The following is a 16,178-nucleotide window of genomic DNA, read 5'->3' as shown; positions in this document are numbered from 1 at the left end:
TCGACTTAGGTCTTTCAGTGCTCCGTCAAACTCTTCACGCAGTATCATGTCTCCCATTTCATCTTCATCTACATCCTCTTCCATTTCCATAATATTGTCCTCAATTACATCGCCCTTGTATAGACCTTCTATATACTCCCTTTAAGATTCACTAGAAGGAACTAACCGAAATACGCGCAGAACGACGTTTTAATTTTGAATAGTAACACAACAAATACGAATGACAGTAGGTGTTTCAAGATACGTGCGCTAAAATAATAGACGTTTCGTTACGTAGCGCTTCCAATGCAGTCCATTAGAATATAACTCCTTTCTCACGCGCAGTTATTGGGAAAGTTTGTGTTCACATAAAAAGTTGTACCTGCGTTTTCGCGCCACAGGGCGTAACAGCTGCATTATCTGATCAGTTTAACATAGAAGCACGTGTCTGGCACTCCCAACGAGTTTCCCGTCACAGGAATATCGATCCTATCAAGATATTTCCTGTGCTCAAAATTGGCGAAGTAGTAGAAGTCTGATGAAAGTTACTGTGACAAACGTCTATCGGCACGCATATAGTTAACATGGCCAACTTTCAGTTGACTTGGTGCAGGTACTTCCCACATCTGCCACAACCAATAACGTAAGGCGATTTTGTATACTTCTCTGCGCCGACAGCACTGTCAACTGCGACGGCTCCTTTTCAGCCACCGCGCCCTCGCGGGGGAACGAAACAAAGGGAAATATCGTCGATGTTGGACAGAACAGAATCACATACGAGAAGGTAGTTCAGTTGTTTCCATGACGAGGCCAGGTGAAGGTAAGAGAATCCAGCAAGAGAACCCACATCCACTGCAACGCGCTACGTATGTGCTGGCTCTCCATCAAGAGGGTGCAGGCAGGATTTGCCCTTGGAGCACCTTCCATGCGGGATGTTCGTAAAGCATAAAGGCACCGAAGCCGACGCCGTTATCTTGGCGGGAGCTCCGCCTCCTCGCCCATTCTGCGTACCCTCATTCCTCACACACATACACGTACGGGGAGAGAGACCAGCTCCGCCTCCACCTCCGCCCCCGCGGGAACGCACAAAAGGCCGCCCGGGGACCGCCAGAGATTGCATGAGCAATAACCGTTTAAGTCCCCGGACGCCGGCCTATCTCTAATTATCCGTCTGGCGTGTTCGAGGCTTGATAAAGTCTAGTCTGGCGGAGTGCCTTGGTCAGCCCACCACACACACACACACACACACACACACACACACACACACACACACACACGGTGAAACGTTTGTCTCCCGGATAGTGCTGGAGCGGCACGTCACAGCCAAGAACCCCCGCTGTTGTTTGTTCCTTAATTGAATACATTACGTGCCGACGACTGAACAGGGTCTTCCCCTAGCTCGCCACCACACCAAAGCGTATCAAGATACTTAAATTAGCCATTTGCATTTATCGCAAAAGCCGGACCGCAGGCGTACGTTTATCCTTATTCCGCCAGGCTTATTTCTCCCCCGAGAGGAATTTGGTCAATATAATGGAAAGCACGCTGCATTACTCCCACAATGCTGTTTTAGAAAAGCTTAAGTTTTATGGAATTGGTGGCCTTACAATAACTGGATTGAATCATACTTAACAACCAGAATACAGTAACTTGTGCTGAGTAATCCAAAGTTGGAGAAATCGCGAAAGGTTCAAATTTGGTTCCCCCTCTGTTCCTTATATATGTCAATGACCTTCCACTTAACATCCAACAAGCAGTATTTCTGCGGAAGAGTGATGTACCATAGAAAACGTATCGAGTCTTCGTCTCTAGCCATCCCTGCAATAGAAGATTAGTACATTTTCTTATTCCAGTTTTAAACTATGGCATTCGATTTTTATATACTGCTGTCTTTTTCTGAAACTACAAAAAATATTCCGGAAAAATTAGGGTTTCTCCAAATGTGACAACCTTTCCCAAGATACAACAAGATCTTGTAAGTAAGAACAAAATTTCTATTGCAATTTAGAAGCACTGCAATCGAGAAATCTTGTCGATATGGTATTAAGTCGTCCATCTGTTACATTATTAGTCTACTCACAGCAATAATCAGTAAGTGGAATGACATTATCTAGAAGTATGATCAAAGACCAGTTACAAACTAAATACATTTTCAAAATGAAGATGTTATGTTATGGTAACCGGGGACCTAGAAACGACGGAGAGGCTCCGTCCCCGCCGCAGTCGCAGTGGTTCGCAGCCCCACGACGACTACCGCAGTCCACTTCAACCCTCCGCCCCCCTCCCCCCATACCGAACCCAGGGTTATTGTGCGGTTCGGCCCCCGGTGGACCCCCCCCCCCCCCCCCCTCCCCCAGGGAACGTCTCACACCAGACGAGTGTAACCCCTATGTTTGCGTGGTAGAGTGATGGTGGTGTACGCGTACGTGGAGAATTTGTTTGCGCAGCAATCGCCGACATAGTGTAGCTGAAGCGGAATAAGGGGAACCAGCCCGCATTCGCCGAGGCTGAAGGAAAACCGCCTAAAAACCATCCACAGACTGGCCGGCTCACCGGACCTCGACACAAATCCGCGGGGCGGATTCGTGCCGGGGACCAGGCGCTCCTTCCCGTCCGGAAAGCCGTGCGTTAGACCGCACGACCAAACGGCGGGCAAAATGAAGGTAGAGGGAAGCAACAAAGATTTCTGTTTTCAAGACATATAAAATTGCTAATACGTTAACGAAACTAATTTAATATGGAAGGTATCACATACTCCGGGGTAAAAGACTTGTTTGACGGCTGAAGATGTACCTGCCAGCTGTGTGATACGTCGCATTAAGTAGTTACCACAGTGACGGGAAAAATTAACTGCATGTAAGGGTGAGCATAGTGCCCAAGTACAGATGCACACTTGTGATGATTCACTGTGCCTTCCATAGCGAGGAAATCACCCAGAGAATATCACTAAAACTTTCCCCAGACTATAAACGTCCGTCCTCCGTCACAGACCCTTTCGGTGATTGTTGCAGGTGTTTCCTTTCAGGTGTTTCGCCGTACTCGACAACGGCCGTCTGTCCGATGGAGCATAAAACACGATTCATCTGAGAAAGTAACCTGTCGCCACTCACTGGACGTCCAGTTACGGTAATGGCATGCAAATTCCAGCTCTGGTCGCCGATTAACAAGAGTAATCGTGGGTGCGTGAAACACTCGCCTGCTGCAGAGGTTCATACGCAGCAACTTTCGCTGAAAGGTAGTTGAGGAGACGCTGTTGGTAGTTCCTTTGTTTACCTGGGCGGTCAGTTGCTCAACAGTTGCACGTCTGCTCACTCGGACGCATCACCCAAGTCTGCGATCACCTCTGTCATATATATATATATATATATATATATATATATATATATATATATGGAGATGGTTTCTGTTCTTTCGGACATGTAGCTCGTTACAATGAAATTACATGAAATGAATACCCCTAGCTGCATACAGGCGTTGATATAAGTCAACTAGGACAGCTGAAAATGTGTGCCCCGACCGGGACTCGAACCCGGGATCTCCTGTTTACATGGCAGACGGTCTATCCATCTGAGCCACCAAGGACACAGAGGATAGTGCGACTGCAGGGACTTACCTCTGGCACGCCTCCCGTGAGACTCACACTCCCAAATTATTGTCACGCACTATATTCATAGTGTCCCTGCCCATTGTACTCATTACTCGAGGCTTTTTTCCGATTCCCGTAAAAGTTCGGGCACTGTTTGTGCTTTTATATATATATATATAGTTAAGGCTCACCGGCCATTTGACCATCTTCTTCTGTGGGGATGCACAAACAGTGCCCGAACTCTGTCCCTGCCCATTGTACTCATTACTCGAAGCTTTTTTCCGATTCCCGTAAGAGTTCGAGCACTGTTTGTGCTTCATATATATATAGTTAAGGCTCGTCGGCCATTTGATCATCATCTTCTGTGCGGGTGCACAAACAGTGCCCGAACTCTTACGGGAATCGGCAAAAAGCCGCGAGTAATGATTCATTTCATGTAATTTCTGTCATCTATGCCCCGTGCTGAACCACAGCTGCGTCGCCGCAAGTTTTTGGATAGCGCCATTTTGCCATTCACGATATACTTTGCATATGATGTAACGTGAATAATTTACAAACTTTACCGTTTCGGATACGCTTCTACTTTTGTCCTGAAAGAAAATGATCATGCCCTTTTGGATGTCAGGTAAATCGCCCCATTTCCTCATTACGATAACGACAACACTGTGTCCATGTCCCTCCACTGCTAGTTCTGCCACCTGCTGTTTGTGAGTAGTTATTGGACATTGATATCGAACATTGGCGGTGGTCGTAGTAATGTGACTGGGCCGTGTATAGCTAGTTTTAAAAATATGTAGAATTTTACTTGCCATAGAATTACCTAAATAAAAATTAGCAATATATTTCTAATATCTTTAAATATATTATACAGCACTTAAATACTAGAAATATTTAAATATGCTGCATAAAACGAAATGTGGCGTCTAACAACAACAAGAAATCTGGAAAATGTCTCAAACTACTTATGGAGGTGTCTAGTGCGCATTCTTTCATTTCATTCTAAGATCAGTCAGTAAACAAGTACTGACAAAAAAAATCATGTGTCCGTTGGCGTACTCTCCTCTAGGTACAATACTGTCCAATCATGTTTGCAGACTAGTGTTATAAAAAATTTCATTAGAGAGAAAGCAACACATTTATTGTTAATGGTGTTTTTCAAAGAATTCTGAAGTGGTTCACTGAAAATGGTGCCACTCTATTTTTTTGGAAAACTCACTATATTCTGTTCCGTACAACAACCAACAGTTGTTTTAGCATATGGAGTCAGTACCCAGGCTAGCACGTTCCAAATTTTCGGGTGTGCATATTCATGAAAACCTGAAGTGGAAGAAGCGTACTACCGAGCTGCCTAAACAATTGAGTTCCGCTACATTTACTCTTCGCGTAATTGCTAGTACTGGGAAAAAACAAAACGGGAATCTACCTCCGAATGTACACTCTGAAATCTCTTTTTGGATTAAGTTTCTGGGGTAATTCATGGGGAACGACTTTTGTTAGAGAATGTTCGCTGATGCTTCTCTGCAACGCTAGACGTATTCGTCGTCTTTGGACGACGAGATTTCACCGAACTGTCAGTGTTACTAGTTAGCTGTGCTCCATACCTCTTACCACAGTAAACTGATAGTAATTTTCGACTATATAACCTTAAGAATGCATTTCTCTTGTGGAGAAACATATTTTAAAGGTGAATTATAAACGCTAACTTTGTTGGGACCATCCACCTTCGCAAACAGTAAATGGCTGGATTATAGGCAACACTCACTGCATGTGCATGGCGCAGCTTGCTTACGCCCTGCCATACCGGACGTTGTGCTATTAAAGAAGCGTTTGGGATTAACTTAGCAAGTGACCTTACAAACGAAAATAGTGGTTTTTGCTTAGATGCGGCTTACAATATTGTTCTCTCTTAGATACAGTAACCAACAGAAGGATTTAATCCTACCTCAACCATTCGTTACTAATATTTATTATCGATAACATCGTCGTGTTTGGTTGCATGGTTGCCCTCGAATATACGGTGTTCTAAGCAGTATCTTGCGGCATATGCTCTCCCTACCAAAGTCAGCGCCGGTTATCAAAGACGTTCCCATAAGTTGCTGAAGCTCAAGTTCCGCTAAAAAGTCGTAATCTACAGAAATCTACAGAAGTAATAAGTCAGAACTCTATCGAAGTTAATAGAGGAGAGACTCTCACCGGCAGTTTTGGCCGTGCGGTTCTAGGCGCTTCAGTCTGGAACCGCATGACCGCTACGGTGGCAGGTTCGAATCCTGCCTCGGGCATGGATGTGTGTGATGTCCATAGGCTAGTTAGGTTTAAGTAGTTCTAAGTTCTAGGGGACTGATGACCACAGATGTTAAGTCCCATAGTGCTCAGAGCCATTTTTTGAGAGACTATGATTCTCAGTTGTATCAAGACATAAGTTACGAGTTCAGCGACATTTTGTCATGCTGAGATTGACCCCAAGTTAAATATTCTATCTTGTTCAAGTTTTAGCATAGTGTTCTAATATATTGTGTGTGTTTGCATATCTCATCGGCTTCCTCCAGAAGTATATCTAGACATGGTAGAGCCGCTGCAATGCCGACTCTAATGTCTCAAGTGTAGTTTTCATCTGCCACTACAAGCTTTGGGATAACAACAATGTCTTGGCGAGACACGTGCGTGTTTCGAGTTCAGTAACGCCTAACGGTGAGGTTATCAGCACCATGATATATGATAAAAGAAACAAATGTGGATAAAATCGCTAAAATTGTTGCACACAGTGAGGATGAAACATATAAAACGAAACTCATGCACTCAATCCCAACTCATTACCAATGATCCACACAATCACTCTATTTCACACACCTTAGAACAACGGACAAAGCATGAAATGTGCTATATGACGGATTAAAATACAAGTAAAACAACGGAGGAGCTAAAACAACAGCATAGGCAAATGTCACCGGCTGACAACTTACAAAAAAACAGGAGTGAGACACTCACCCTGTAATGCGATACGTTATGCCAACTCTGGATCAAGGTAGAATCATATACTTCTAAAGAATATGATGGCCAGACTTCGAGAGAGAGCAAAAGGAATGCTGGAAGTAGTAAATGTGTAAAAGACATTGTCTTAAAATTTATGATTACGTTGTACACTCAGGCCGGGCAATAACAGGGTTTCCCATAGTATGAACTACTCTTCTGGTCGTTTTCTTATTAACTTAGGTTTCACTTCTTGGAGTGGGTGAGCTGATAGGTATAATAATATCCCAAATGACAACACTCCTGCGATTCAGCGTATACTATCATTTCGAACGTTTGATCTGAGCTCGCTGAACTTCTTTTGCTGAAGTTGTTTGACGAACTTGTCGTACGAAACAACAACGGCGTTAGACTTTGGCTTAATTTGTTCCGTGCATGCAGCTTACGATGTACTTTCTACGACAGATATCTCAGTTTCTTCTTCCACATACCTGGTAGAACACTTTTAGATTTTACGGTGAGTTCTGGATAACCCTACACATGGGTTTCATACAGTCCGCAACAGTTTCAAATACCGCGCAGAAGATTCTTATATTCTCATTACGTGCAAACTACTAGTTCTACAAAAAAATTGTGGTATACACCACTTCTAACAAACACCGAACAACGCTCTCCAGTACGCGGCCGCCAAATACATCGCTGGCCGCACTTCTCTGGGCGGCCCGCTGCTTCCATCGCTGGCCGTCTTCACACGCACGCTTCCTTACGTGGCCAAGAAATACATCACTGGCCGCACTTCCCCGGGCGGCTCGCGGCTACCATCGCTGGCCGCCTTCGCGCGCGCGCGTTTGTCAGCACACAGCAATTGGCTACGCCAGGAAACATTGCGTTTGGTTTTCCCTGGAAAACGGCTCCATTAACTAGCAAGCCTTATGTAAACCCGGCCGCCGCCGCAAACGACAGTTCTCATCGGGAAGTGCAGTACGCCGTGTTCCAGCTGCTTGTGGATGACTCGCCGCACCACTCGAGGTTACCTGGCTGCTCGGCGGAAATCTTGCGACTTTACTTGGAGAGACTGAACTTCACTGGACTCTGGACTTGGGACGTGCACCCCACTGGAAATTGGTATAACCAAACTTTAATTATGCATTACTTCTGAGTGTGAGCCTGGGTAGACGATTGGCTAACATAATTGTTAAGAAGTGATTTGTGATTTAATAAACCAGACTGACGAGGTTATTGTGTTATTCCTGGTAATAACAAAAATTAACACATCTTTCTGTAAGAAATTTAATGCAGTTAAATTTTGTGCTAGTATACGCTTTCGCTAGACGCCGTAGTTTTCGAATTGTTCAAGACAAACACACAAAAGTGACCATGAAAGGCTTTTTTCTAACTCGAAAACCGTGGCCTCCAGTGAAAAATCTGTTCCAGAACAAAATTTTACTACATTAAGTTTCCTACAAAAAAAGGTCTTGTTGGTTTTTTCTGCACAACTAAGAGTTTGCGTGAAGCGAGAGAGAGAATATGAACATTTCGTGTGTGGTTCTTGAAGGCGTAAAGCCGACAGACAAGGGCAACTGAATCACCTAGTATATATATATATATATATATATATATATATATATATATATATATATATATATATATATATATATATATATCGATGTAGGTTACAAGCATACACTGCAGATAAATACCCTCAGAAAAAACTTGCAGCACTTGACTTTATATTAGATGATAAAACAGTCTTCGTCTTCAGAAATGCTTTTGTTGCTATAGACAGTCTGTAATGTATATCCTCTCTATTTCGGTGATCGTCAGTTCTTTTGCTGCACAAACAGCAAAAATGAACTCATTTCCCAATGCGATTCCCTCAGTACCGCCTGTTTTAGTTCGACCACTTTCCATTACCGTTATTTTACCTTTATTTATGTTCTTCTGATAACATCTTCTCCAGACATTATCCATTCCGTTCAGTTGCCCCTACAAGTCCTTGGCTAACAGAATTGCACAGTGATCTGCCAACCTCGGTTTTTTTTTTTTTTTTCCTCTTCGTCAACTTTAGCTGACTTCCCCAATTTTTCTTTGATTTGCTTTATTGCTTTCTCCATGTACATGTTAAACAACATCGCAGATGCCTCGCTCTGTTGTCAGTCATTGTTTCTGTTTCGTGCTCTTCGGCTCATATAACTGCAGTCTGATTTCTGCACGAGTTGTGAACAACATTTCACTCCTATATAAGAACGTAGGCTTCCGCGGCCGGTGTCATAGTGATTAAAATTCTTCTGGGTATTATGCCGCGTTATTGCTAAAAACTAACAACAACATTTCACAATAACATTTCACTCCCTTTATTACCTTCCGTTATATGAAACCATTGGTTGAACTTCTTGGAGACATCTTAATGTACGAGCGGCATTCAATAATTAATGCAACACTTTTTTTCCGGCCAGCTTCTGTTGAAAAAATGCTGTGGGAACATCATAGAATATTTCCCCATGAGCCCCTATCCTTTTTTCGAAGTTCCGATAGGGGGCGGCGCTATACGTAGCCATCAGAACGGTATCTGCAACGAAGGTGCGTTCCAAACAGAGAGCTGTCATTGAGCTTCTTTCGGCGGAAAACCAGAACATTGGAAACATTAATAGGCACTTTTAGAGAGACTACATGTACCTGGCAGTGAACAAAAACGGAGGGGAAAGACGTTGGGCGAGGCGTCTGCCATCACTGCAACAGGGCAGCTCAAACCTGTCCGATCACCCGCAAGCCGGTCTGCCACATACAGCTGACTCCTGCAATGATGGAACGTGCGGACACTCTCATTCAAGGTGATGGATGGATCAAACACTTTGCTGGGCAACTGGACGTCACGGTGCTGCCTCGTCCGCCAGTGGGGATATTCACTGTGTGTGCCGCTGGGTTCCTCGCCGCCTTACGGAAGACCATTAAGAGCAATGAAACACTACTGATGGAGAGTGGCTTGGGTGTTACAAGATCGATCATTATAATTTCTTGGCGAACATTGTCACAGGTGATGAAACACGGTTCATCACACCCGCGCCACCACCTCTCCTCTGAAGCCAAAGTTCAAAGCCGCACCTAAGCTGGTAAAGGCATGGCGATGGTTTCCTGACACTCTGAATGGGCTATTCTGACGTCCTCTCTCAAGGTGCAAAGATCAAATCTTAAGTTAATTGTGATACCCTCAGGAAACTGAAGAAACGATTTCAGCGTTTCCGTCGCCATAGCAGTGCAAAAGAATTTCTGCTCCTCCATGACAACGCAAAGCGTAAGGTAAGTCTGACATAGGATCTCACAAAACATCATTGGACTGTTTTTCCTGAACCACCCTACACACAGGAGGTCGCACCTTCTAAGTCCTATCTGTTTGGCTCAGAGAAGGATGAACTCCACAGGAAGCCAGTACGAGGATGATGAGGACGCCACTGATGCTGCAAGACCTTGGTTCCGACATCGACTTATACAGTGCGGGATTACAGACTTGTCGTAAGGCGCCATAAGGTCGTCGCATTGAAAAAATGGTGTTTCGTAGCCAAAAAAAGTGGGAATCCTGAATAAAGCCAAACTTCTTGCAGGAAAAAAGACTGAACGCGCTTTGGTTACTCGTAAGTCGTATACTGATGGCGTGAAGTCGAGAAAGACATCTGGTGAACAGTAAACGGCTTCCCACGGTATCGGGAGACGCAGACGGGTAGGCAGAAGCAGCCTCTGCAGCGGCTGGCAGTCGCTTACCGGGCCAGCGGCCGCAAAGTGGTTGGGGGACAGTGGGCGGCGATGGAGGGGGAGGGGCGGCGGCGATGGGCCACGCCGGTATTGTGCCCTTTGTCAAGGATCCTGCGGAAATGGCGACATGCATAATTCAACTGTCGCCAAACATCGAATTCCAATTAGGGCGGCGAGGGCCGCGGCCGGCGGCACATCTGGCGACCGCCGCCCACCGCGCCTCCCACGTAAAACGCCCTCTTCTCTGCCATCCTCTCTCAGGAGCGCTCTCTCCGCGACGCCGGACAGCCATCTCAAGGCAGCCGAGAACCACTTGCTAGAGAGCTACTTGTCGGCCGAGATAAACGCTCACAGTACGCGTCGCGACGCAGAGAGGTAGCACTGTGTATTCCCACTGGGAATATGTATGGAGACGAGGCTACAGGACCCAGGGATATGTCGATCGTCCACACTTATTTACCCAACCAAGTCGTACAGGGCGAGTCAGGAAAAATGCATCGACGGGTAACAATATTGGTGAATCCGAACCAAAAGCCTCCATATGAAAATGTGCCCTTTTCTTAACCATATTCAACTTATAGCTCTTTGAAAATCACGGTGTCACTATGATATCTCGATACGTTACCGCCGACCAGTGTGGCCGAGCGGTTCTAAGTGCTTCAGTCTGGAACCGTGCGACAGCTTCGATCGCAGATTCGAATCCTGCCTCGGGCATGGATGTGTGTGATGTCCTTAGGTTAGTTAGGTTTAAGTAGTTCTAAGTTCTGGGGGACTTGTGACCTCAGATGTAAAGTCACATAGTGCTCAGAGCCATTTGAACCATTTGATTCGTTACCAGCATATTTGTAGGATATTGCTTTGGCAGCATGACGAGACTTCCAGTTTCAAAACGCTGTAGAAAGAGAACCACTGCTTAGAATGTCGAATTTTACGAATAGATGGCGCTATAAGCCCGCTAACGTAAATGGGGTCGGCTACAAATGACAGATGGATCGCAATACGGTGGCTGCGGTTTAAGCTGCACATTACACCATCAGTACTCTTCAATGTGCATAACTGCAGAAGTTCAGCAGCCAGCAGCCGTGGCACTGTTAGTTACGTAAGCCCATCCATCACGGCGACAACGTGCCTCATCGGATGGGGAAAATCGGTGTTTTAATTCTCCTGAAACTAAATTCCTCCTAAAAAGCAAAATGGGGTAAAACCGCATAAATAGCAAAATGACGTCGTGAGACTGGCGGAAGTCGTGTTCAGTATGCTGTCCACCGTGTTGTGCCACAAGCTGAAGTTGAGGAACTGCATGGTCTATAACAGATCGGACTATCTCGGGGGTCAAGTTCAGAATGCGTTGCGCAGTGTCTGTCTTCAACGCAGGTATGTTCGTTGATGGAGCACTGAACACAACATCTTTCAGGTAACCCCACAGTCAGCGGGATAGTGATCAGGTGATCTGGATGGCCAGACTGTACGGAAATGACGGCTAGCATTTCCGAAATCCATGTGCAACAGCCGTTTCACTGACTATGCAATATGCCGAGGAGAGACATACTGCATAAAAATGATTCTACCCACACATCCACGCTTTAGAAGGGGTGCGCAACAGACTGTCATAGCATTTACCAGTGATGGTACAGGTAATGGGGCCGGCAGGACTCATCTCCTCGAAAAGATACGGCCTTACGATAAACGATGGCATCAACCCGCACCACACGGTCACCTCTGCAGAAGTGTTGATATGCATGTCGAGTTTCCTTTGCCCATATTCTGCCATTCCGCGTATTGACATGTCCTTGGAGGTGGAAATGGGTTTCGTCTTTCTCAGAATGTTTCATGACCTTTCATTGTCCACTTCCATGCGAGCAAGAAATTCCAGAAAGAACGATTGTCTTGCTGGCACGCCGCCAGGAAGCAGCTCCTAAAAATGGGTGCCTGCATAAATAGCGATGCATGACGTTTCGTAGTATTTTACGCACCGTACTCACAGCAAGGTCCAACGTTCGGGTGAGTCCTCATGCACTATATGTTTGCACGCCACCGTTCGACCCCTCCTTCAATGAAGTGACCACGTTTTCAACAGACGTCGGATCAACTGCTTCCATCCCTCCGCCACATCGCACTTCAAAAGAACTTGTTTCTCCGATGTCTGTAATCATTTGTTCCAGACCCATAGCAGACACGGACCAGTGCCTTTTTTCGTACCCTTGAGTGTCCGGAATTTCTGAAAGGCCTCTGGCCCACGGTCACCGTTCTTTTACCAGCAAAGCGCGATCCGTCATCGAGACAGTGACGTCCGAGACGTAACCTGAGGAACAACCGTATGCCTCACGTCTGTTGGTGCGCATATTCAGACGCTAACAGCTCCATCTATTGGACAATTTTTTTTCCGTGACGTTTATCCCTACTTCAACAAAATGATGTTCAAATATGACGTCAGTCTGAGGAGTGGTTCTCTTTCCAAATCTGGAACTTTAATTATAGACACCCTCTAGTTTCAGCATGATGGTGCTCTTGCACATTTAACAGTGCCAGTGACACAGTACTTCACTGAAACGGGTCCTGGCCATTGGTTGAGTCGCCGTGGAGTCATTTCTTGGCCATCGAGATCACCCAATCATCTCCATTATGTAACCATTTGTGGAATAGGCTAAAGACCTAAGTATACAGACGCAGACTGGACGCGAAGGAGGAACTCCTCGCTCGTATTTTACATACATAGGGTCAGGTACAGGACCGAGGTCAAATCAGCAACATAGCAGCTATGTAAAAGAGATGAAAAATTAATGCAGTTCAAAGTGGACGTTTTTGTTGAAACTGTGACCTGGTAGTCATGGAGAGGCAGGATAAGGCAACGATTGTGGATGGGGCCGTAATCAGCTACCGTTGGCTTCAGTAAATACCGTTGCCCAGGTCCTGGCAATGGACGCTCACATTAGAAACTGCACCACCTCCTAGCGCCTGCTGCCACCCTGGCCCATGTCCTGGCAATAAATGCTCACATCGGCCACCGCGCCAGCTCATTATGCCTACTGCCGCCCTGCCCTAGGATCTGGCCATAATTTTCAACACTCGTTTTGAAAGAATTTACTACACTGACAGCTGAAGGCCTTACTAAGAAAGAATTCAAAATTATTTGTTGGCTGAAGGCCACAAGCAACTTCAGAATACAAAACAGCTGAAGGCCCGAATTACAAGAGAGGAAGGCAGTTAGACGTTAAGAAATACTAAGATATTTTCTTCTTAAACAATCAAAACTGTAACAAGCTAAAGTAACGGCTGAAGGCCTTATAAAGAAAGAATTACAAATTACTATCGGCCGAAGGCCACAAGCGATGTTACACACAATCAATGGCTGAAGTACTGATTAAGAAAAAATTCAAAATTATTCGTCGGCTGAAGGCCACAAGCAATTTCAGAAAACTCAACGGCCGAAGCTCAGAATTACAAGTGAGGCTGGCAGTTACACGTTAAAAACATTCTTAACAAACTGCAACAGGCTATAGTGATGGCTGAAGGCCTTATCAAGAAAGAACTGAAAATTATTTGTCAGCTGAAAGCCACAAGGAATGTTACAAACAATTAACGGCTGAAGGCCTGAATTACAAGTGAGGAAATTAATTACACGTTAAAACATTAAGGTAAATTTTAAACAATTATGACAACTTGACCAAGTAAGACGGAGTGATCCACAGACAGTGCTCCCTGGATCGAGCTGAGGAAGGTCACTACAACTGTGTAAGCGGTGAAACTGGCAGCCAAGAGTAATGTTCACCTACGGAGGGAAACTCAAACCAGAGACGGTTTAAACGCCGATCAACCTTCTTACCGAATCCGCCTAACGCCAGATAACAAGTACAACGATGGAATAATTCAGGCAATGGCGAAGTGACAGACAGCACTGCCTCTCCAGAGTCTGGTGTTTTAAATACCAAAAGGCAGAGGGAACCACTATCACCAAGGTAGACAAGGAAAACAGTTATCCACACCTCAATCAAGGAAGCTGTCAAATTATATGCATTGCCGGACAGCATCGGCAAGACGAGCAAAAATTACGCTAACCTCCAGGGCAGGTAACTGGGGCGTTAGCGGCCACTAGGCAGTAAGATACTGCTGGTTGCACTTCACCAATAATAACACCAAATTCAAACTAGTATCAAACAGTAGAAGGCGGCTAACAGCTTCCATCAACCTGACGGACTGCACTTGTTGCGGTTGGTCTCATTGACCCTGGGAGCAGCAACACGCAAACAACAGCGAGATCTCAAACAGCGGAGGTTTCAGTACTGGAAAACTTTCACTCAACTTCAAAAGTCCTGGGTTCGGTCGTCAACTACAGCCCCTCGATCCGACTGTGCCGCACGCCGCCAGCGGTCCCGGCCTGCCCTCGCGCTGCAGACATTCTGCATGCTCCGTCTGAAGCCGAACTACCTGACACACACGACGACCTGGAAATACAAGCGCTCGCACCAAAGATACTACCATATTACTGGCTATTGATATCTGCTGCTGCTGCCACTCAAGGACAAATAACAAATTCAGTAGCGCCATTAACACAAGAAGGAAACAAGACACCACTACCACTTTTACAAGACACCAACTTAAGAACAGCAAGAACGCGAGGCGCACACGGCTTAAAAACATTAGCTCATAGAATTTGATTTACTACCACCTAAATTTGTCCCATTCCCCATTGCTTCCATTACTTTCTTCATAAGCTGTTAAGAACAGTCATATGTTCATAAGACCTTTCTCATTCCGAATCGCATTAGCTATCACACTCAAACGATCTACCATTTCTCCTGAGTCACCCCGTGTGCCATCATAAAGCTGTTACAAAAATTAATTTTTTCAACTGCTTTAGACCTTTTTCGACATCATTAGGCATATTTTAGCGCTTAAAACGGTGTATACACTGAGCTAACAAAAGTCATGGGATTCCTGTTAATATCGTTTCGGATCTCCCTTTTCCCAGTGAAGAACAGCAGCTCGAGGTGGCCTGCACTAAACAAATCCCTGGAAGTCTTCTACAGAAATACTGAGGCTTTCTGCATCTATAGCCGTCCATAATTGCGAAAGAGTTGCTGGCGCAAGGTTTTGTTTACGAACTGACCTCCCGATTATGTCCTGTAATTTTTCGATGGGTTTCATGCCGATGGGATCTGGGTGGCCGAATCCTTCGCTCGAATTGTCCAGAACGTTATCCAAACCAATCGCGACCATTTTTGGCACGGTGACATTTCATGTTTAGAAACACGAAATCGATGACTCGCTGCAAATGGTGTCCAAGTACCGGAACATAACCGAAGATCCGGTCCATTCCATGTAAATACAGCCCAAACTATTATGGAGACACCATTAGTTGGCACAGTGCCTTGTTGACAACCTTGGTCCATGGCTTCGTGGGGTCTGCGCCACACTCGAATCCTACCATCACGTCTTACCAAATCCAGTAGTGTAGGGTCCAACCACCTCTAGGGGAGGCGCTGCAGGCAATGTCGTGCTGTTAGCAAAGGCACTCGCGTCGGTCGTCTGCTACAACAGCCCAATTTTCGTCGCACTGGCCTAATATGTGTTCATCGTACGTCCCTCATCGATTTCTGCGGTTATTGCACGCAGTGTTTGTTGCTTGGCTGTTAGCTCTGACAGCTCCACGCGAACGCCGTTGCTCTCGGTCGTTAAGGGAAGGCCATTAGCCACTCCGTTTTTCGTGATGAGGGGTAACGCCTAATATTTGATATTCTCGGCACGCTTTTTATACTGTGGATCTCGGAATATTTGAAATCCCTAACGAATTACGAAACGGAATATCCCATGCGTCCAATTTCAACTACCACTTCGAGTTCAAAGTCTGTTCATTCCAGTCGTGTGGCCACAATCATGTCGGAAACCTTTTCACATGACT

This window comes from Schistocerca serialis, chromosome 2 (assembly GCF_023864345.2).
Source record: "Schistocerca serialis cubense isolate TAMUIC-IGC-003099 chromosome 2, iqSchSeri2.2, whole genome shotgun sequence".
Lineage (NCBI taxonomy): Eukaryota > Metazoa > Arthropoda > Insecta > Orthoptera > Acrididae > Schistocerca > Schistocerca serialis.
The sequence above is the reverse complement of the archived record's forward strand: the minus strand, read 5'-3'. Positions refer to the sequence as shown.